General features: G+C 34.7%; 1 protein-coding gene across 5 annotated transcripts in view; it reads right to left on the bottom strand.

Moving 5' to 3' along the window:
- ZC3H12B (zinc finger CCCH-type containing 12B) overlaps window positions 1-21,785 on the bottom strand; it is a 518,944-nt gene that overhangs the window by 240,155 nt on the left and 257,004 nt on the right. For 4 of the 5 annotated variants that reach the window (XM_085007254.1, XM_085007255.1, XM_085007253.1 and 1 more), the window contains exon 2: window positions 7,125-7,219. The exons of the other annotated variant lie outside the window; for it this stretch is intronic. The gene's annotated coding sequence lies outside the window, so the exon portion shown is untranslated. The remainder of the gene's footprint in view (window positions 1-7,124; window positions 7,220-21,785) is intronic. 5 annotated transcript variants of the gene reach the window in all.

Raw genomic sequence — 21,785 nt, 5'->3', positions numbered from 1 at the left:
CTCATGCCAAGACACAAAATCAAACTCTCAAAAGTCAAAGACAAACAGAATCTTGAAAGCAACAAGGGAAAAGCAATTTGCCACAGAAAAGGGGGTGTCTCTAAGATTATCAGAGGATTTCTCAGGAGAAATCTTGCAAGCCAGAAAGCAGTGAAATGGTATATTCTAAACTCAATAAGAGCTTATCAATGAAAAATACCATATCCAGTAAAACTGTCCTTCAAAAATGAAGGGGAAATTATGACTTTCCAAGATAAGTAAACATTAGTCCTACAGTTAAAAAAAAAAAAAAGAAAAGAAAAGCTAAAGGGCATCCGTCTAGTTGAAAGGAAAGGACGGTAAACAGCTATATGAAGTTATGTGAAAATATAAAGTTCTCCAGTAAAAGTAAATACATGAATAAATATTGATACCTATGTTATTGTAATTTTGGTGTGTAATTTCTCTTTAATTCTTTTACAGAATTTAAAAGACAAAAGTATAAGAATAAGCATAAGTCTATGCTAATGGGTACACATTCACACTATATGACTATATGAAAATGTATTTTTTGTCATAAATAACAAAGTAGGGAGCAGAGCTGTAAAGGAGCAGTTTTGTAAGCAATCGAAGTTAAATTGATATGGTTCAAACAGACTGTTATAAAAACAGTTGTTTTACATAATTACATGGTAACCACAATGAAATTATCTTTAAAATATACACAGAAAAAATGAGAGGAAATGAGTAAAAAAGACAAAAAATGTACATGACAATAGTAAGTAATTTCCTATTAATAATTAAATCTAAATGAATTAAACTCCCTGATCAAAATACATAGTACAACTGAATGGATAAAAACAGAATTCAATTATGCAGAATCTAAAAGAGACTCACTTTAGAGCGAGGGCCTTCTTATTCCAAGAAAAAGTATTTGTTTCCAGTATGAAGTATCAGCAGTTCATAATCTTCAGACCCAGTCGAGTCTTGTACAAAGATTCCAGGGTCTCTCTTTACCTGTGCACTTAAGAGCACATTTTACAATATGGAATAAGCTATTGGAAAGGTCGCGGAAAATGGTAACTGAAGATAAAGCTAAGTCTACAGAGGAAAATGCATCTACCTAGTAACTTCCTCAATTTAAATATGTTTAGTAAGTTAAAAGTTTTCTACATAATGTTTATGCATGCTTATAAAGATTAACTATCTTTTCCTCCGTAAGATTTGTATTGATGCTTACTTTCTTCTTTCTCTAAAGGATGAAACAGCTAATGTTTACAATAAAATTTTACACAGAAAAAAATAAAAGAGACTCCCTTTATATCTTAAGGAGACATATACACTGAAAGTGAAATGATGGAAATAGATATGCCACATAAATGGTAACTAAAAGAGAGCAGAGGTGTATAAACTAATATCAGATAAAATAGACTTTTAAGGAAAAAACTACTGCAACAAAAGGTAGACATTATATAATAATGAGTCAATTCACCAGGAAGATATAATTATAAATATATGCACCAAACATTAGAGTTCCTGAACATTAAAAAAAACAGAGAGTAGTAATCAAATTTATATGGAAAGAAAGTAAAAAGCCGGTTTCCTAGCACTACGGGAAGGGGAAAATGGGCAGTTAATATCTAATGGGTATAGAGTATGGGTCTTGCAAGATGAGAAAATTCAGGAGATCTGTTGCAAAAGGTAATATGCTTTCACACTGCCAGAGATGATGTAAGAAAATAGCATAGGTTTAGAATCATGTGAACTCTGGCAGAATGCCACCTAGGCCTCTCAGGCAGAATGCCACCTAGGCCTCTCAGGCAGAATGCCACCTATAGATTAAGAATAGACTTGGGGCTTGGCCAAATGCCATCAAGCCTCTTGCAGAGATTGATTGTACTAGGGGAACAAACAGGAAATTGACCCCATTCTGGTGGTTTAGAAAAAAGACCTTTGACCAGAATATCTTGCATATGAGGGTATGGTGACTGTTACAAACCCTGCAGTTTATAATCCATAGCTATTTCCATTTGATCGTATCTGTTTAACCTTTAACTGGGTGCAGGGCTACGGGAACACGTAGGCACTTGTAAGATTCTCAATAAAAGAAGGGCCTAAAAGCCCATTTCATGCTTGGGCTTCTGAGCACAGAACTCAAGTTTCCTCTCTCTCTTTTTTTTTTTTTTTTTTCAGTTGCGGATGTTTCCACACTGGACATGGAATAATAGTATTGTTGGGGATGCATTCCTTGACATCACACTACTGAACTATACACTTAAAAGTGGGTAATATGGTAATTTTTATATTATGTGCTTTTTACCCACAAAAACATATATGATTTTAAATGATGGGGGTGCTACTTAGATAGATGGATACTGTATGTTAGAATTGGTATTTGATAAATAAAATAAGAAATGAAAAAGGAGAAGTCACAACGGATACTGCATAAATACAAAAAGCCATGAGAGAATAGTGTGAATAATTAAGTACAAACAAATTTGAGAACCTAGACATACAGATTGCCAAAACTGAATCAAGAAGAAATAGATCAACTGAACACACTGGTCACTAGAAATGAAATTCAATACGTCATAAAAACACTCCCTACAAAGTCCAGGACCAGATGACCCCACAAGCGAATTCTACCAAACATACAAAGAGGAACTTATACCCATCCTCCTTAAACTCTTTCAAAAGGTTGAAGAAGAAGAAGGAACACTCCCAAAGACATTATTTGATGCCACCATCACCCTAATTCCAAAACCAGACAAGATACCAGCAAAAAAGAAAACTATAGGCCAATATTTTTGATGAATAGACGCAAAAATTCTCAACAAAACTTTAGCTAACCGAATCCAACAGCATATCAAACAGATTGTACACCACGACCAGGTGGGATTCATCCTAGGTTCACAAGGATGGTTCGACATACTCAAATCAATCAATGTCACACACCACATTAACAAAAGAAAAGTGAAAAACCACATGATCCTCTCAACAGATGCAGAGAAAGCATTTGAAAAAGTCCAACATCCATTCATGATACAAACTCTTACCAAAGTGGGCATAGAGGGAACATACTTTAACATAATTAAAGCCATTTATAGCAAGCCCACGGAAAATGTAATGCTCAATGGAGAAAAGCTTAAAGTTTTCCCACTAAAATCTGGAACAAGACAAGGATGCCCACTCTCACCATTATTCACCATAGAACTGGAGGTCCTAGCCACAGCAATCAGAAAAGCAAAAGAAATAAAAGGCATCAAAATTGGAAGAGAAAAGGTAAAATTGTCCCTGTTTGCAGATGACATGAAAATACAAATATAAAACCCCAAGGACTCAACCCAAAAACTTCTTGAACTGTTAAAAAAATTCAGGAAAGTAGCAGGATATAAGATTAACTTTCAGAAATCAGTCACATTTCTGTATACTAACAATGAAATATAGGAAAAAGAATACAAAAATACAATACCTTTTAAAATTGCACCCCCTCAATAAATCAAATTCCTGGGAATACACCTGACCAAGAAGATGAAAGACCTATATGCTGAGAACTGTAAAACATTAATTGAGAAGATGAAACATGATGCAAAGATGGAAAGATATTCCATGCTCCTGTGTTGGAACAATTAATATTGTAAAAATGGCCATACTACCCAAAGCAATCTACAGATTCAATGCAATCCCTATCAAATTACCCAGGACATTTTTCACAGAGCTAGAACAAACTATCCAAAAATTTATATGGAACCACAAAAGACCCAGAATTACCAAAGCAATCCTGAGAAGCAAAAACCAAGCAGAAGACATAACTCTCCTGGACTTCAAGAAATACTACAAAGCCACATTCATCAAAACAGTGTGGTACTGGTATCAAAACAGACAGACCGACCAAGGGAACTGAATAGAGCATGCAGACATAAACCCAGACCCCTATGGTCAATTAGTCCTTGGCAAAGGAGGCAAGAATATAAATTGGGAAAAAGTCTTTTCAGTAAGTATTGCTGGGAAACCTGGACAGCTGCATGCAAATCAATGAAACTAGAACACACCCTCACACCATGCATGAAAATAAACTCAAAATGTCTTAAAGACGTAAATGTAAGACAAGACACCATCAAACTCCCAGAAGAGAACATAGGCAAAACATTCTCTGACATCAGCTTCATGAATATTTTCTCAGGTCAGTCTCCCAAAGCAACAGAAATAAAGCAAAAATAAACCAGTGGGACATAATCAAACTGACAAGCTTTTGCACAGCAAAGGAAACCAACAAGAAAACAAAAAAGACAACTTTCAGAATGGGAGAAAATTGTTTCAAATGATGCCACTGACAAGGGCTTAATCTCTAGAATATACAAGCAACTTATATAACTCAACAGCAAAAAAGCCAACAACTCAATGGAAAAATGGGCAAACGACCGGAATAGACATTTCTCCAAGGTAGATATACAGATTTCCAACAAACACTTGAAAAAATGCTCAACATCACTGATTACTAGAGACATGCACATCAAAACTACCATGAGGTACCACCTCACACCAGTCAGAATGGCCATCATTAATAAGCCCATAAATAAATGCTGAAGTGGGTGTGTAGAAAAGAAAACCCTCCTGCAGTGTTGATGGGAATGTAAGTTGGTACAACCACTATGGAGAATAGTATGGAGGTACATTACAAAAATATACATAGAACTACCAAATAACCCAACTATCCCACTCTTGTGCATATATCCAGACAAAACTTTCCTTGCAAAAGACATATGCACCCTCATGTTCATTGCAGCACTATTCACAATAGCCAAGACATAGAAACAACCTAAATGTCCATCAACAGATGATTGGATTAGGAGGATGTGGTATATATACACAATGGAATACTACTCTGCCATAAAAAGAACCAAATAATGCCATTTGCAGCAACATGGATGGAACTCAGGACTCTCATGCTGAGTGAAATAATTCACAATAAGAAAGACAAATACCATAAGATATCACTTATATCTGGAATCTAATATACAGCACAAATGAACCTTTCCACAGAAAAGAATATCATCAACTTGGAGAATAGACTCATGGTTGCCAAGGAGGAGGGGGAGAGAGCAGGATAGATTGGGAACTTGGGGACAATAGATGGAGACTATTGCATTTGGAACATAAAAGCAATGAGATGCTGCTGCATAGCACTGAGAAATATGTCTCATCACTTATGATGGAGCATGATAATGTGAGAAAAAAGAATGTATACATGTATGTGTAACTGGGTCACCATGCTATACAGTAGAAAATTGACAGAATGCTGTAAACCAGCTATAATGAAAAAAATTATACTAAATAAAAATAATTGGCATTTGAGCATAAATAAACCATTGCACATTCAAGCTCCATTAAGTAGGTTAATTTGTAGAAGACATATATTCAAAAGGTGGGTTCATTCAATCACTCTTTTCACTGAGCAATTCACATATAACCTAAAATGTGATCAACTATTATGTTTACGGAGTAATGTACACTGTTCAATTTTTTATTTTTTTATTTTTTTATTTTATTTTATTATTTTTTAATATATTTTTTTTTATTTTCCCACTGTACGGCAAGGGGGTCAGGTTATCCTTACATGTATACATTACAATTACATTCCCCCCCCTTTCTTCTGTTGCAACATGAGTATCTAGACAAAGTTCTCAATGCTACTCAGCAGGATCTCCTTGTAAATCTATTCCAAGTTGTGTCTGATAAGCCCAAGCTCCCGATCCCTCCCACTCCCTCCCCCTCCCATCAGGCAGCCACAAGTCTCTTCTCCAAGTCCATGATTCTCTTTTCTGAGGAGATGTTCATTTGTGCTGGATATTAGATTCCAGTTATAAGTGATATCATATGGTATTTGTCTTTGTCTTTCTGACTCATTTCACTCAGTATGAGATTCTCTAGTTCCATCCATGTTGCTGCAAATGGCATTATGTCATTCCTTTTTATGGCTGAGTAGTATTCCATTGTGTATATATACCACTTCTTCCTAATCCATCATCTGTGGATGGACATTTGGATTGTTTCCATATCCTGGCTATTGTGAATAGTGCTGCAATGAACATGCGGGTGCACGTGTCTCTTTTAAGTAGAGTTTTGTCCAGATAGATGCCCAAGAGTGGGATTGTGGGGTCATATGGAAGGTCTATGTATAGATTTCTCAGGTATCTCCAAACTGTTCTCCATAGTGGCTGTACCAGTTTACATTCCCACCAACAGTGCAGGAGGGTTCCCTTTTCTCCACAGCCCCTCCAGCACTTGTTATTTGTGGACTTATTAATGATGGCCATTCTGACTGGTGTGAGGTGGTATCTCATGGTAGTTTTGATTTGCATTTCTCTTATAATCAGCGATGTTGAGCATTTTTTCATGTGTTTGTTGGCCATCCAATTTTTTAAAATTAAAACGTCCCTGGCCTAATCTTTATCAATGTCAAAAAACATCTAATTCAACATTTTTGCAAATAGCGGCCCTTTAGTTTTTGTTATTTAATCAAAATACTTAAGAGTTGTATTGATTTTTATTATCTGTGAACATCCTGATGAAGGTGAGCTGGTAATCAGTTTTTAAAATTTGACAATTTGTTCTGTCTTTTGTCTTTTTAAGGCCTCACCCATGGCATATGGAGGTTCCCAGGCTAGGGGTCTAATTGGAGCTTTTGCCACTGGCCTATGCCAGAGCCACAGCAACACCAGATCCGAGTCACGTCCGCGACCTACACCACAGCTCACAGCAATGCTGGATCCTTAACCCCCTGAGCAAGGCCAGGAATTGAACCTGCAACCTCATGGTTCCTAGTTGGATTTGTTTCTGCAGTACCATGATGGGAATTCCTGATGATTTTTTGGATGTTAGTTTGTAAGGCTGAAAAAAGCCCATGCCCTATAACATAACAGTAGGCTGAGACCAATTACTATACAAGAACAGCAAAAATTACAAACATCTAAATCACATGCAGCATGTAAGAGGGAATTCCAATGGTAAAGGGACTCTTATTTCCAGTTACTCAAGATAAAATACATATACATGCATGTAAACACCAATACACACACACGTGCACGCATGCACACGCACACACACACACACAAAATGCAATATATATCTCATGCCATATTTACCATTTGTAATTTCCAGAAAGTCAGAGTCATTCTTGTCAGTTAATCAAAAATAACTGAATCTGATCATTGATTTACTTCCTTGTCTCCTCCTCTGTCTGAAAACAAGAAAACATATTAGCTTTACTCAGGTAAATGAAAATAAAATATGAAAAAAAATGATATGGTTAGATGATGGAGAATTCCTGTACTGTTCTAATTAGTTTATTATGTGTGTTTCAACAAGTTTATAAATAAACAAACAGAATTTTAGTTCTATAAACAATTGACTTAAATGATGTTTATTATCACAGAAGCATTAAAATTGCCAAAATTTTACTTAACGTCTTCAATCTTTTCTAATTTTCAGAATGCCTTATCTTTATCTTAATGTCTACTTCTTTTACATTAAATAAAAATTAGCAGACAGAAACTTGCAAAACCACAAACCTAAACATATACCAGTATCCCGAGATACCTAGAATAATGAAAATCAAATGTATAAGTAAATTTGATGAAGTAAAATTGACTCACAATGACAAAGTTCAGAGATGACCCCTTAGAAGTTTATGAGCAACATGCATCATTCCTGAAGACTGATAGGAAATAGCAATATGAAAATTGTAATTAGTCTGATAACTATTTAAAATTAATTGGTAAAATTATACTTGTTGATTATTGCTCTAGATAAGTGAAATGGATGACAGCAATTTTATAAGGAGCAGCATGGAGGAATTGGGATTATTCAGTTATAAAGTATTTGAACTATATATACAAGAGTATAGTGTTATTTGACATAGTCATTTGAAAGAGTTAATTTTAAATTTATATTATGAACTCTAGAGAAACTCCTTAAACATAAAACAAAAATGAAAAGAAAACAAACACCTCAAGAATTATTGACATGCATGCTAAGAGATAATGCTCTTCTCTTTAATAAAACAACTTTCTTCTCTTTACAAAAACTAAATTAAAACCAGAAAAAAGTAGAGAAATTGTGTAAGACTGAGAATAAGCAATGAACAAGGGCAAGAAATAGAAAACAGTAATAGGAAGATATTAATCTAGTATGAATAATCACTTTAAATTGTCTACATACACCAATTAAAAGACATACTGTCATATAATATTGAATGCATTCAGAGTGATACGGTGAAATAGATACTAGAAAAAAATTGAAAAAATAATGAAATAAAAAGTTTTTTAAATTATAAAACTGACAAAACTTTAGCTAGAGTAAGAAAAAAAGAAAGAATACTAAAATAAATGAAATCAGAAATGAAAGAGGAGACATCACAAGTGATATTATAGGAATACAAAGGAACATAAAAGACCTACTATGAGCATTTACCTGCCAATGAATTGAATAACCTAGTATAAAGGGATAAATTCCTAGAAAGATATACTCTTCCAAGACTGAATCATGAACAAATAGAAATTCCGAACAGAACAATAATGAGTAAATAGATCAGTAATAAAAAAATAAATCTCTCCAGAATGAAAAGCCCAGGAACAGATATTTTCGCTGGTTAATTCTATCAAACATTTGAAAAATTAATACCCATCCTTCTAAAACTCTTTCAAAAAATAGAAGCACACATAGAACTTCTAAACTCATTTCATAGGGTCAGCACTACTCTGATGACACAACTAAACAAAGACGGTATAAGAAAAGAAAATTACAAGCCAATATCCCTGATAAACATAAAAATAAAATACCTCAACCAAATATTAGCAAACATAATTCAACAGCCCGTGGAAAGTATCACACACCATGATCAAGTGGCATTTAATCCTGGGATGAAATGATAGTTCATCATACATCAATTAATAAATGTGACCTATCACTAACAAAACAAAAGATAAGAATCATATATCCATCTCAATAGATGCAGAGAAAGAATTTGAAAAAAATAACATATTTTCATGATAAAAATCCTTAACGATTTATGTATACATAAAACATAACCCAACATAATAAAGGCCATATGTGACAAGACCACAGGTAACATCACACTCAAAGCTTTTTGGCCAGGATCAGAAACAGACAAGAATGTCCACTCTCACCACTTGTATCTGACATAGTAAGAACAGTTTTAGAGCAATTAGAAATAAAAGGCATTCTAATTGAAAAGGGTAAAGTAAAATTGTCTCTCTTTGCAGATGACATGTTTTTATACATAGAAAATCATAAAAATTCCATAAAAAACTATTAGAACTTAATGAGTTTAGTAAAGTTGCAGGATCTAGAATTAACATACAAAAATCAGTTGTGTTTCTACAATCTAACAATAAACTATCTAAATATGAAAGTAAGAAACAATCTCATTTATAAAAGCATCAAAAAATTCTTAGGATTAAATTTAACCAAGGAGTTGAAAGATCTAAATGTTGAAAGCTGTACAAAATTGATAAAGGGACTTGAAAAAGAAACAAATAAATAGAAGAATATCCCATGTCTGTGGCTTCAAAGAATTAAAATTGTCAAAATGTCCATACCACTCAAAACAATCTATAAATTCAAAGTAATTTCTAATAAATTCCAATGATGTCCACTGTGGACAACAGTATAAAGTTTTCTCAAAAAATGAAAAATAGAACTACCATCTTCTGAGTATATGTGCAAAAGAAATGAAATCACTCTCTTGAGGAGATAGCTGTACTCTCATATTAATTGTGACAATATTCACAATAGCCAAGATATGGAAGCAACGTAAGTAGAAAAATGGATAGAGAATACATGATGTATACAATGGAATATTATTCAGCCATGAGAAAAAAGGAAATATTATTCTTACAGATGGACCTTAAGGGCACTATAATAAATAAGTCAGACAGATAAAGAAAAATACTATATGATAACACTTCTGTGTGAAATTTTTATAAGCCAAACTTAGTCACTGCTGTGATTCATTGGGTTAAGAATTCAACTGCAGCACCTTGGGTTGCTGCAGAGCCACAGGTTTGATCCTTGGGCCTGTTCAGTGTGTTAAAGGATCAGGCATTGCTGCAGCTGCAGCGTAGTTTGCAACTGTGGCTCAGATTCAGTCCCTGGGCTGGGATCTTCCATATGCCATGGATGCAATCTCCAACTCCCTAAAAATAAAAACTTAGAGAAATAGTGGGAAGAGTGGTCATTACCAGATGGGATTGGAGAACTGGAGAGATGTTGTTCAAAGAGTACAAAACTGCAGTTAGAATATGAATAAGTTCTGGAGAGCTAACATACACAATTGTGATTATAGTTAATGATACTGCATTACGTTCTTCAAGGTTTGTGAGATGAAATCTTAAATGTTCTCATCACAAAAACAATGATAATTATGTTATACCACAGAAGTGTTAGTTAACACTATGGTGGTAATTATATTGCAATATATAAGTGTATTGAATCAATACATACATATTAAGCTTATAAAAGTTATGCCACTTATATTTCAGTTAAAAAAGGAGTGGAGAAAGTTATACAATTCTAAGATTTATAAAAAGAAAACTGGACTAGCTATAATAACTTCAGATGGAGGATATTACAGAGTAAGAATTATCAGGATAAAGAAAAACATCATGTATTATTTAAGAGGTCAATTATTTAGGAAAACAGCAATCTTGAATATGTATTTATCTAACAACAACTCATCTAAATATTGAGGCAATAAGATATAATTTAATCTATTATTACTAGAAAAATAATCACCTCTCTATAAGTAGACAGAAAATCAGTAAGGATCTAGTTGATATGAACAGTACTACCATTCAGCTAGATCTAATGTTCATCTATAGAATATTTCAAGAAACAACAGTAGAATATGTATTATCCTCAAACTTACACAGAATGGTCACCAAACAAATCGTATATCACTTTCAGATCACAAATGAATTAACTAGAAAGTAATGACAGAAAGATAAGTGAACAATCCAAAAGTACTTGCAGAATAAACAACAAAATTCTAAATAATACACTAGTAATGAAGTCTCAAGAACATGATGGAGGATAATTCAATATGTATATATATGAATGACTGGGTCACTTCGCTATATGCTATACAGCAGAAATTGACAAAACGTTGTAAATCAATATAATAAATTTTTCTAAAAAAATATTTTAAATATTTGACCTAAAAGAAAATGAAACTGTAACTTATTAGAATTTGTAGGATATGTAAACATAGTAATTAAGTGGAAATTTACAGCATTGAACACATACATTAGTAAACAAGATTTAAAATGAATAACCTGATCTCCCAATTTACAAAAACTGAAAAGCAAAAGGGAGGAGTGATCTTGATAGATGTTGGAGTAGGAGGATCCAGAACTCACTTCCCCCCACGAACATATCAATAACACATCTACATGTGGAATAATTGCTCACTGAAAACTAACTGGAGACTGGGAAAAAGGCTGTAAGAAACATTCACAAGGAATCAGGCAGGAATGGAAGAGAAAAAATCAAGTTGAGACCTGTGCCCCAGGGAAGGGACTCAGAGAATATGGGAGAGCACACAGGTGGAGATTCTCCTTGAGGAGTGAACAGTTCAAACCACATATTGGGTGTCCTTGTCCTCAGGTCCAGCACTGGGAAGACAAATCCCTTTGGCTGGATGGAAGCTGAGTTGGACAAGTACGAAGGCTGTGGGAAGCCTAGACTCTACTATTGAGAAGCACGTGCATGCTGAATTACTCCTAAAACAAGGCAGAGAGTGAAGACTGAAACTGCACAGGTGGCTGGATGGTTTCCTGCAACCACCTGGTATGAGTCCCAGACTGAGCCAAGTGACCATTCCAGTACCACTTGCTTCACAAAGTAACTCCATACTGGCATAAGGGCTGCCATAGCCAAGGATAAAGCTAAGTTTTGAGACACAAAATTATCTCAGACATGAGGAGTAGTCTGAATAGGGCAAGGGCAAACATACTTTGCACGTTTAAAGGCACCATATTGGAAGAAGTCCTGAATTCTGTAACAACACTGACATAGTCAGTGCCCCAACCCATGCAGAGTCCACACAGTCCCCACCTTCCCTGTGTTCACACCAAGGTGGGGGTGACAGAGGGTGAGGGGAGAGCTCAGCTGTGAGGAAAAAAGGAGGATGAGACCCAAGATAGTGGTATCTGAGCAAGGTGGGGCATCTGTTACTGGCATTACCATAGGGAGTACAGAAGCAGTCCCAATATCTCTTTGTGACTGAAAGCTAGGGCCCACACCCAGACTCATATAAAATGCCCAAAACAACTGTTCTTGCCAGAGCACTGTTCCCCATTGGGGCAAGTGTGCTGTTACTGGGAAGGGAAAAAGCACACACACACACAAAAGGTGGCCTTGTGCATTCCTCCCTTGGCAAACCTAACATTTGGTGCCAAACCTGGAAGGGAATGGTAAGGGAAAAGGAAGCAGGTAAGCAGTGACTAAAACTCCTGGATTTGCAACCAGGAGAGCTGCAGGCAAGGGCAGCTCTTCCTGGGCTAACCTCCAGATCCCACCCAGGTTTGGGCCCCTGATCTAGGCACTTCCCCACCAATCGTCTCGAGCCCAACCAGGAACACCAAACTGGGAACTTTGCCTTTCCATTACCAACTCCGCATCCAACACTGGCCTTCTAATTTTCCAGAACCTACCATGTCAAGCCACCTAGTACTTGTTCCCCTTAGCCAGCAGGAAGTAGCTACAGAAGAGTGGACCAACACCCCTATTTCATATTACAAAAGGCTGGAATGATAGGTTCCCAGGAGGATGGAGACAGACTTCCAACCCCCAAATGTAGCTGTTCACCTTGAAGACTTGCTGTGGACACCCTCTCCTAGAGTATGGATGCTCAAGTTGGGTAGCAAGAAACAATGGCCTGTGGAAAACAACTTCCTGCATAGATTAACCTCCTACAAGGATTAACTGTCCTCTGTCATGGGACTTGACCCCCTACTGCTCCCTTGACCTTTCCCTTCTTCATCATCATTCCTGCCACAAGTTCCCACCATGAACACTATCCAGCCACAGATTCCTGCCACAGATCCTTTATAAGCCTAGTACCTCCTCATGATCAGAGCTGGTGCCATCTTGAGCTCAGCCCATCCCCCTCTGATGCCTTAGTAAATCTATCTTGTTTAAAAAAAAATGGAGCCGACTCAGACCCAACACTTGTGGCTTCTGTTTCAGCAACTTGGTACCCTACCTCACACCTGATAGAATGCTGATGGCCCCTGAGCAGATGGGGAAGCTGCAGCTCACACCTGGCCACAGGCAGAACACCTCAATCTACAGCACAACATTTTACCAAGGTGATGGCTGCCAGTACACTTTGAGGAAAAATGCTGTGTTCACATCAAATCCAGTTTTCCAACCAAAGTCATTGGGTACATTCTGACTATATAGGAATTCTTCCACATAAAGACACCACTTCAGTACTGTAATGAATGCCTGTTTCCTCTAATTTCATAGAGACATAGGAAATTAAGCAAAATGAAAACAGAATTTATTTCAACTGAAGGAGCAAAATAAAACCCCTTAAATACCCAAATGAAACAGAAATAAACTATCAGATAAAATCAAAGCATTAGTAATAGAATATTAACTGAATTAAGTGAAAGAATAAAAAAAACGGTGATAGGAGTTCCCATCGTGGCTCAGTGGTTAACGAATCTTACTAGGAACCATGAGGTTGCGGGTTCAATCCCTGGCCTTGCTCAGTGGGTCAAGGATCCAGCGTTGCTGTGAGCTGTGGTGTAGGCTGCAGACACAACTCAGATCCTGCGTTGCTGTGGCTCTGGCGTAGGCTGGTGGCTATGTCTCCGATTTGACCCCTAGACTGGGAACCTCCATATGCAGCAGGAGTGGCCCAAGAAATGGCAAAAAAAGACAAAAAAACAGTGATAATTATGACAAGGAATTAGAAAATACAAAAATGGGTTGGTCAGTAATAAGGATAAGATAACTAAAGTAAAAAACACCCTAGAATGAATGTACAGTGAACTAGGGTGATGCAAAAGAACACATAAGTATTTGAAAGAATAATGGAAATCACACAGTCAGAACAGAAAAAAGAAAAACAAATTTAAAAAATGAGAATATTTTAAGGGATTTCTGGGACATCAAGTATACCAACATTCACATTATATGCATCCCAGAAGGAGATTAATAAGAGGTTTTTGAAAATGTATTTGAAGAAACTATACCTAAAAATTCCCAAATCTGATGAAGGAAACAAATACCAAGGGATAAGAAGTACAGAGAATCCAAAAGAATATTTACCAAACAGACCCACAGCAAGGCATATCATGATTAAAATGGCAAAAGTTAAACATAAAGAAATAATTTTAAAAGCAGTAAGAAAAATTCAAAGAATCATGTACAAGGCAACCAGTATAAGAATATAAGCTGACTTTTCTGCAGAAACTGCAGGCTATAAATGAGTGGCATAATATATTTAAAGGGATGAAAGGGAAGAACCTACAACCTAGGATACCCTACACAACAAGTTTATCATTTAGAATAGAAGGAGAGGTAAGGAAATTCTCAGACAATCAAAAACTAAAAGATTTCTGTTTTATAAATAAACTATTTTCTATAATTTTTATTATATTCCACAACAAATCTTAAGGTTAATATAGGTGAAACCATTGGGAGGAGGGAAGAATTAGGAGGGTGGGAATAACACACTACTGTATAAAATAGATAATTAAGGAGAACCTACTGTATAGCAGGGGAAATCTACATATTTTGTAATAACATATGGGAAAAAAGAATAGATATATTTATAGGTATGGTTGATTTACTTTGCTGTACACTTGAAACTAATACAACATTGGAAGTCAACTATGGTAGGTATGGTTGATTTACTTTGCTGTACACTTGAAACTAATACAACATTGGAAGTCAACTATGGTCAAATAAAATTAAATTAAAAAAAGAATTTATCAATACTAAACCTACCCTAAAAGGAATGTTGAGTCTTCCCTAAGTGTTACAGAAAATTCTATAAAAGAAGTAAATAATTTATAGAAAAGAAAAACAGTCTGACTATTAACAGCAAATACATAACAATGTCCTGGGGTCAGCAATTTAAATAATGTAGTATAAAGATTAAAAGACAAAAAGAAACCTGTAAATCAAATATAACTACCATAATATTAAAGGAAAAAACATGTATACTTGAAATATGACATCAAAAACACAAAATGTGTGGATGGGATTTAAGAAAAGGTAGGACTTTCAGAATATGTTTGAACTTAAAGAAAGAAGTACCAGTCTAAAACAACTATATATATATATATATATATATATATATATATATATATATATATATATATCTCAACACATTCAATCTCCATGGTAACTACAGATCTAAAACCTACAAAAGACACAGAAAACTAAAGATAAAAAGAATACAAATACACCACTAAAGAAAATCATCAAATCCACAAGAGAGGAAACTAAAAGAGAAGAAAAAAATGGGAAAGAACTACAGAAACTAGAAAATAAGTAACAAATGGCAATAAGTACTTACCTATCAAAAATTATTTTAAATGTCAATGTGTGTAATGCTCTAATCAAAAGAAATAGAATAGCTGGGAGTTCCCATCGTGGCTCAGTGGTTAACAAATCCAACTAGGAACCATGAGGTTGTGGATTCAGTCCCTGCCCTTGCTCAGTGGGTTAAGGATCTGGCGTTGCTGTGAGCTGTGGTGTAGGTTGTAGACGTGGCTTGGATCCCGGCTTGCTGTGGCTCTGGCGTAGGCTGGCGGCTACAGCTCCCATTCGACCCCTAGCCTAGGAACCTCCATATGCTGTGGCAGTGGCCCAAGAAATGGCAAAAAGACAAAAAAAAAAAAAGAAATAGAATGCCTAATTAGAAGAAAAAAATAACAAGACCTATATGCTGCTACCTAAATGCTGCTTACAAGAGACCCATACCAGAGCTAAACACAAAAGCTCAAATTGAGGGGATGGAAAAAAATATTTCATGGGAATAGAGATGACAAGAAAGTGTAGGTAGATAAAAGAGAGTTTAAAACAAAATATACAATAAAAGACAAAAATGTCATTATATAATGATAAAGGAATCAATACGAGAAGAGGATATTAAACTAATTAATATATATACACATAATACAGGAGCACCTAAATATATAAAGCAAAGATTAGCAAACTTATTGAGAAGTGGACAATAGTATAATAATATTAAGTCCCTCTCTTACATTATCCAGACAGAAAACCAATAAGGAAACAGTGGCCATAAACAACACTCAAAACAATAGATATCTACATGACACTCCACCCCCAAATATCAGAATGCACATTTTTTTTTTCAAGTGCACTCGGAACATTCTCCTAGATAGATCTCATACTGGCCACAAAAGAAATATAACAAATTTAAGAGGTTGTAAATATTACAAAGTATTTTCTCTAACCACAAAGGTATGAAAGTAGAAATCAATTACAACAAGAAAAATGGGTAAAGCACAAACACACAAATACTAAACAGCATGGTACTAAAAAATGAATGGGTCAATGAAGAAATCAAAGATGAATTCAGAAAATACCTTGACAAAAGGGAAAACAGACATGACTCCAAAATCTACAGGATGCAGCAAAAGCAGTTCTAGTGATAGCAAATCTAGTGATAGCAGATCTAGTTCAGTTTATAGTGATACAGGCCTATCTCAAAAAACAATAAAAATCTTAAATAAAAAACCTAATCTAACATATAAAGGAATTATAAAAAAAGCAATAAAGAAATCCCAAAGTCAGCAGAATAAAGGAAATAATAAAAACAAGAGAGGAAATAAATAAGATACAAGCCAAGAAAACAAAAGATCAAGAAAAGCAAGAGCTGCTTCTTTTTTTTTTTTGAAAAAGAAATTAAATTGATAAATTTTCAGTCAGGCTCACCAGGTACAAAGAGAGAGGACTCAAGTGAACAAAATAAGAAATGAAAGAGGAGAAATTATAACTAATGCCACAGAGATAGAAAAACAAAATCATAAAGAGTACTGTGAATACTTATATGTCAAAAAACAGGAGAAACAAGAAGAAATGGAAAAATTTCTAGAAACATACAACCTTCATAGACTGAATCAAAAAAATGATAAACAGATTGATAAATAGTAAATAAATTGAATATGTAATTTAAAAAAATCCCCAGCAAAGAAAACTCCAGGATCAGACAGTTTCACAGGAGAGTTCTAACAAACCTATAGTGAAGAGATAATATATATCCTTCTCAAACTATTCCAAAAAAAAATTGAAGAGGAAGAATGACTCCCAAATTCATTCCATGAGACCATCATTAACCTAATACCAAAAGTTGACAAAGACAATGCAAAAAAAGAAAATTGCGGGACACTAATTCTAAAGAATACAGAGGCAAAAATCCTCGATAAAATATTAACAAACTGAATTCAAAAATATATAAAAAGGGTCAAATCCCTTGGCCAAGTGTGATTTGTTACAAGGATGCAAGGAATCAATATCCACCAATCAAACAATGTGATGCACCATGTTAAGAAAAAGGGGAGTTCTCTGGTGGCTCAGAGTGTTAAGGACCTGGTGTAGTCACTGCTGTGGTGAGGGTTCAATTCCTGGGCTGAGAGCTGCCATATACCATGGGTGCAGCTGAAAGAAAGAAAGAGAGAGAGAGAGAGAGAGAGAGAGAGAGAGAGAGAGAGGGAGGGAGGGAGGGAGGGAGGGAGGGAGAGAGAGAGAGAGAGAGAGAGAGAGAAAGAAAGAAAGAAAGAAAGAAAGAAAGAAAGAAAGAAAGAAAGAAAGAAAGAAAGAAAGAAAGAAAGAAAGAAAGAGGAAGAAAGAAAGAAAGAGAGAGAGAGGAAGGAAGGAAGGAAAAGGAAAGGAAAAGAAAAGGAAAGGAAAAGAAAAGAAAAGAAAGGGAGGGACAAAGGAAGGAAGGAGGATAAAAATCACAGTACTGGAAGACTTCCATATCAATGAGACAAGACAAAGAAATAAAAGGCTTGCAAATTAGAAGAGAAGATCTAAAACTGTCAGCTTTTGCAGATAGCAAACTATATATTGGAAGGAAACTCAAAATGTTTCACCAAAAAGCTATTAAAACTCATAAATGATAAAGTTTTAGAATAAAAGATCAATATACAGAAATCTGTTGCTTTTCTATATACAAAAATCTGTTGCTTTTCTATACATTAATAATAGGCTATCAGAAAGAGAAACTTTGGTAAGAAATCCCATTTAAAATCACATCAAAGATTATAAAATACCTAGGAATAAACTTAACCAACAGAAGTTTTGTCCAGATATATGCCCAGGAGTGGGGCTGCTGGATCACATGGTAGTTCTATATTTAGTTTTCTGAGGTACCTCCATACTGTTTTCCATAGTGATTTTACCAATTTACATTCCCACCAAAAGTGTAGGAGGATTCACTTTTCTCCACACCCTCTCCAGAATTTGTTACTTGTAGACTTATTAATGATAGCCATTCTGACTGGTGTGATATGGCACATAATTGTAGTTTTGATTTGCACTTCTCTAATAATTAGTGAGGTTTAGCATTATTTTTTTCATGTGCTGGTTGGATATCCACATGTCTTCTCTGGAGAAATGTCTATTTAGGCCTTCTACCCATTTTTCAATTGGGTTGCTTGTTTTATTGCTGTTGAATTGCATGAGCTGTTCATATATTTTGGATATTAAGCCCTTGTCCATTGCATCATTGGAAACAATTTTCTGACATTCTATAGGTTGTCTTTTTTTATGGTTTCCTTTGGTAGGCAAAAGCTTCTAAGTTTGACTAGGTTCCATCAGTTTATTTTTGTTTTTATTTCTATTGCCTTGGGAGACTGACCTACATTTGTATGGTTGATGTCATAGAATATTTTGCCTTTGTTCTCTTCTAGTAGTTTAATGGTGTCTTGTCTTATGTTTAAGTCTTTAAACTATTTGGAATTCATTTTTGTGAATGGTATGAGAGTGTGTTCTACTTTCATTTATTTATATGCTTTTATCCATTTTTCCTAGCATCACTTTCTGAAGATAGTATCTTTTTCCCATTTTATATTCTTACCTCCTTTGTCAAGATAAATTGACCATAGGTGTCTGGGATTATTTCTGGGATTTCTGGGCCCTCTATACTCTTCAATTGATCTGTATATCTGCTTTTGTGTTACTGTCTTGATTATTGTCACTTTGTAATATTTCCTGAATTTTGAGAGCAATTCTGGGTCTTTAAGGGTTCCATATAAATTTTGGGGTTATTTGTTGTAGTTTGGTGAAAAAGTCATATGTAACTTGATACAGTTCATATTAAATTTGTAGATTGCTTGTGTACTACAGTATGGACATGTTAAAAATATTGACAATTCCAATCCAAGAGTATATATTTGGAAAAAACATAATTTGAAAAGATACATGCACCTCTATGTTCATTGCATCAATATTCACAATAGCCAAGACATAGAAATAGCCTAAATGTCCATCAGTGGATAAATGGATTAAGAAGATATGGTACATATACACAATGGAATACTACTCAGCCATAAAAGAATAAAATTATGGCATTTGCATCAACATGAATGGAAGTAGAGACACTCATACTAAGTGAAGTAAGGCAGAAAGAGAGAAACAAATAACATATGATATCACTTATATGTGGGATCTGAAATATGGCCCCCAAAAAAACCTATCTAGAAAACAGAAACAAACTCATAGACATAGAGAACAGACTTGTGGTTTCAAAGGGGGAGGAGGAGGGAGTGTGATGGACTGGGAGTTTGGGGTTAGTAGATGAGAACTATTAAATTTAGGATAGATAAGCAATAAGGTCTTGCTGTATATCACAGAGAACTATATCCAATCACTTGTGACAGAACATGATAGAAGATATATGAGTAAAATTATATATATATATATATATATATGACTGGGTCACTTTGCTGTATAGCAGAAATTGACAGAACATTATAAATCAACTATAATAAAAAAATTTAAAAATTAACCAACAAGATGAAAGATCTATACCCTGAAAACTTTTTTTTTTTTTTTTTGCTTTTTAGGGCCACACCCATGGCATATGGAGGTTCCCAAGCTAGGGGTTGAATCAGAGCTGTACCACACCACAGCCACAGTAATGCCAGATCCGGGCCATGTCTACAACCTACACCACAGCTCATGGCAATGCCAGATCCTCAACCCACTGAGCGAGACCAGGGACTGAACCTACAACCTTGTGGTTCCTATGCCACAATGGGAACTCCTGAAAACTTTAAAAACACAATGAAGAAAATTGAAGCTTATACAAAAAATGGAAAGATATCCCATGCTCTTGGACTAGAAATGTCAATATTGTTAAAATATTCATACAACCCAAGGCATTCTGCAGATTTAATGCAATCCCTATCAAAATACCTATGATATTTTTCACAGAACTAGAATAAATAAAATCTAAAATTTATATGTAAGCAAAAAAGACATGAATTGACAAAGGAATCCTGAAGAAAGAAAACAGACGGAGGCATCACACTCCCTGTTATTAGATTATATTACAAAGCCACAGTAATCAAAATAGCCTAAATCTGACACAACCACACACATACATAAATCGATGAAACAGAATAGGAAGTCTAAAGATAAACTATCACACCTATGGTAAATTAATCTACAACAGAGGAGGCAAGAATATACAAGGGAGAAAAGATTGTCTTGTCAATAAATGGTGCTGGTAAAACTGGAGAGCTACAGGTAAAAAAAAATTAGAACTTTCTCTACACCATATATAAAAATGAACTCAAAATGGATTAAAGACCTAAGTTTAAGACTGGATACTGTAAAACTCATAGAGGTAAATTTATGTAGAACACTCTTTGACATAAATTGTAGCAATATTGTTTAGATGATTTCCTAAAGGAAATGAAATTTAAATGAAAATAAACAAAATGGGACCTAATTAAAAGTAAAAGATTTAACAAAGCAAAGGAAATCATTGGTAAAATTAACAGACAGTGTACTAAATTGGAGAAAATATTTTCAAGTATTACAACACATTAATATCCAAAATATGTAAATATTTCATAAAACTCAATATAAAAAATGAACAACTCAATTTAAAAATGGAAAGAAGACCTGATTAGACTTTTTTTTTTCAAAGAATGTATACAGATGTCCAAGAGGCACATGGAAAAAAAAGTTCAACATCACTATTGATCAGAGAAATAAAAAATCAATCTTGGAAATGAGATATTACCTCACACTTGTTAAGATTCCTATCATGAAAATGACTACAAATAGCAAATACTAGCAATGTTGTGGAGAAAAGTAAACCCTAGTACATTATTCATGGCATTGTAAATTAGTGTAGCCACTATGGGAAACAGTTTGGAGGTTACCCAAAAAACTAAAAATAGAACTATCATATGTTCTGGTAATTCCTCTTTTGGATATATATCCAAAGAAAATGAAAATCCTAATTCTAAAATATACATGCAACCTAATGTTCACAGCAGTATTATTTATAATAGTTAAGATATGGAAGCAACCTAATTGTAATCAAGAGATGAATGGATAAAGATTATATATATAATCTTTATATATATAAAATGGATTATTACTCATATATTAAAAAATAATTTGCCAACTGGATGGACTTAGAGTTTATTACATTTAGTGAAATAAGTAAGAGAAGGCCAAATACTTTGTTATCACTTAAATGTGGAATCTAAAAAATAAAA

This window comes from Sus scrofa, chromosome X, assembly GCF_054392235.1.
Source record: "Sus scrofa isolate SSC_HxYL_T2T_F1_AM1 chromosome X, Sscrofa_HxYL_maternal_Yorkshire_Landrace_v2.0, whole genome shotgun sequence".
In the NCBI taxonomy this organism is placed as follows: Eukaryota; Metazoa; Chordata; class Mammalia; order Artiodactyla; family Suidae; genus Sus; species Sus scrofa.
The sequence above is the reverse complement of the archived record's forward strand: the minus strand, read 5'-3'. Positions and strand labels throughout refer to the sequence as shown.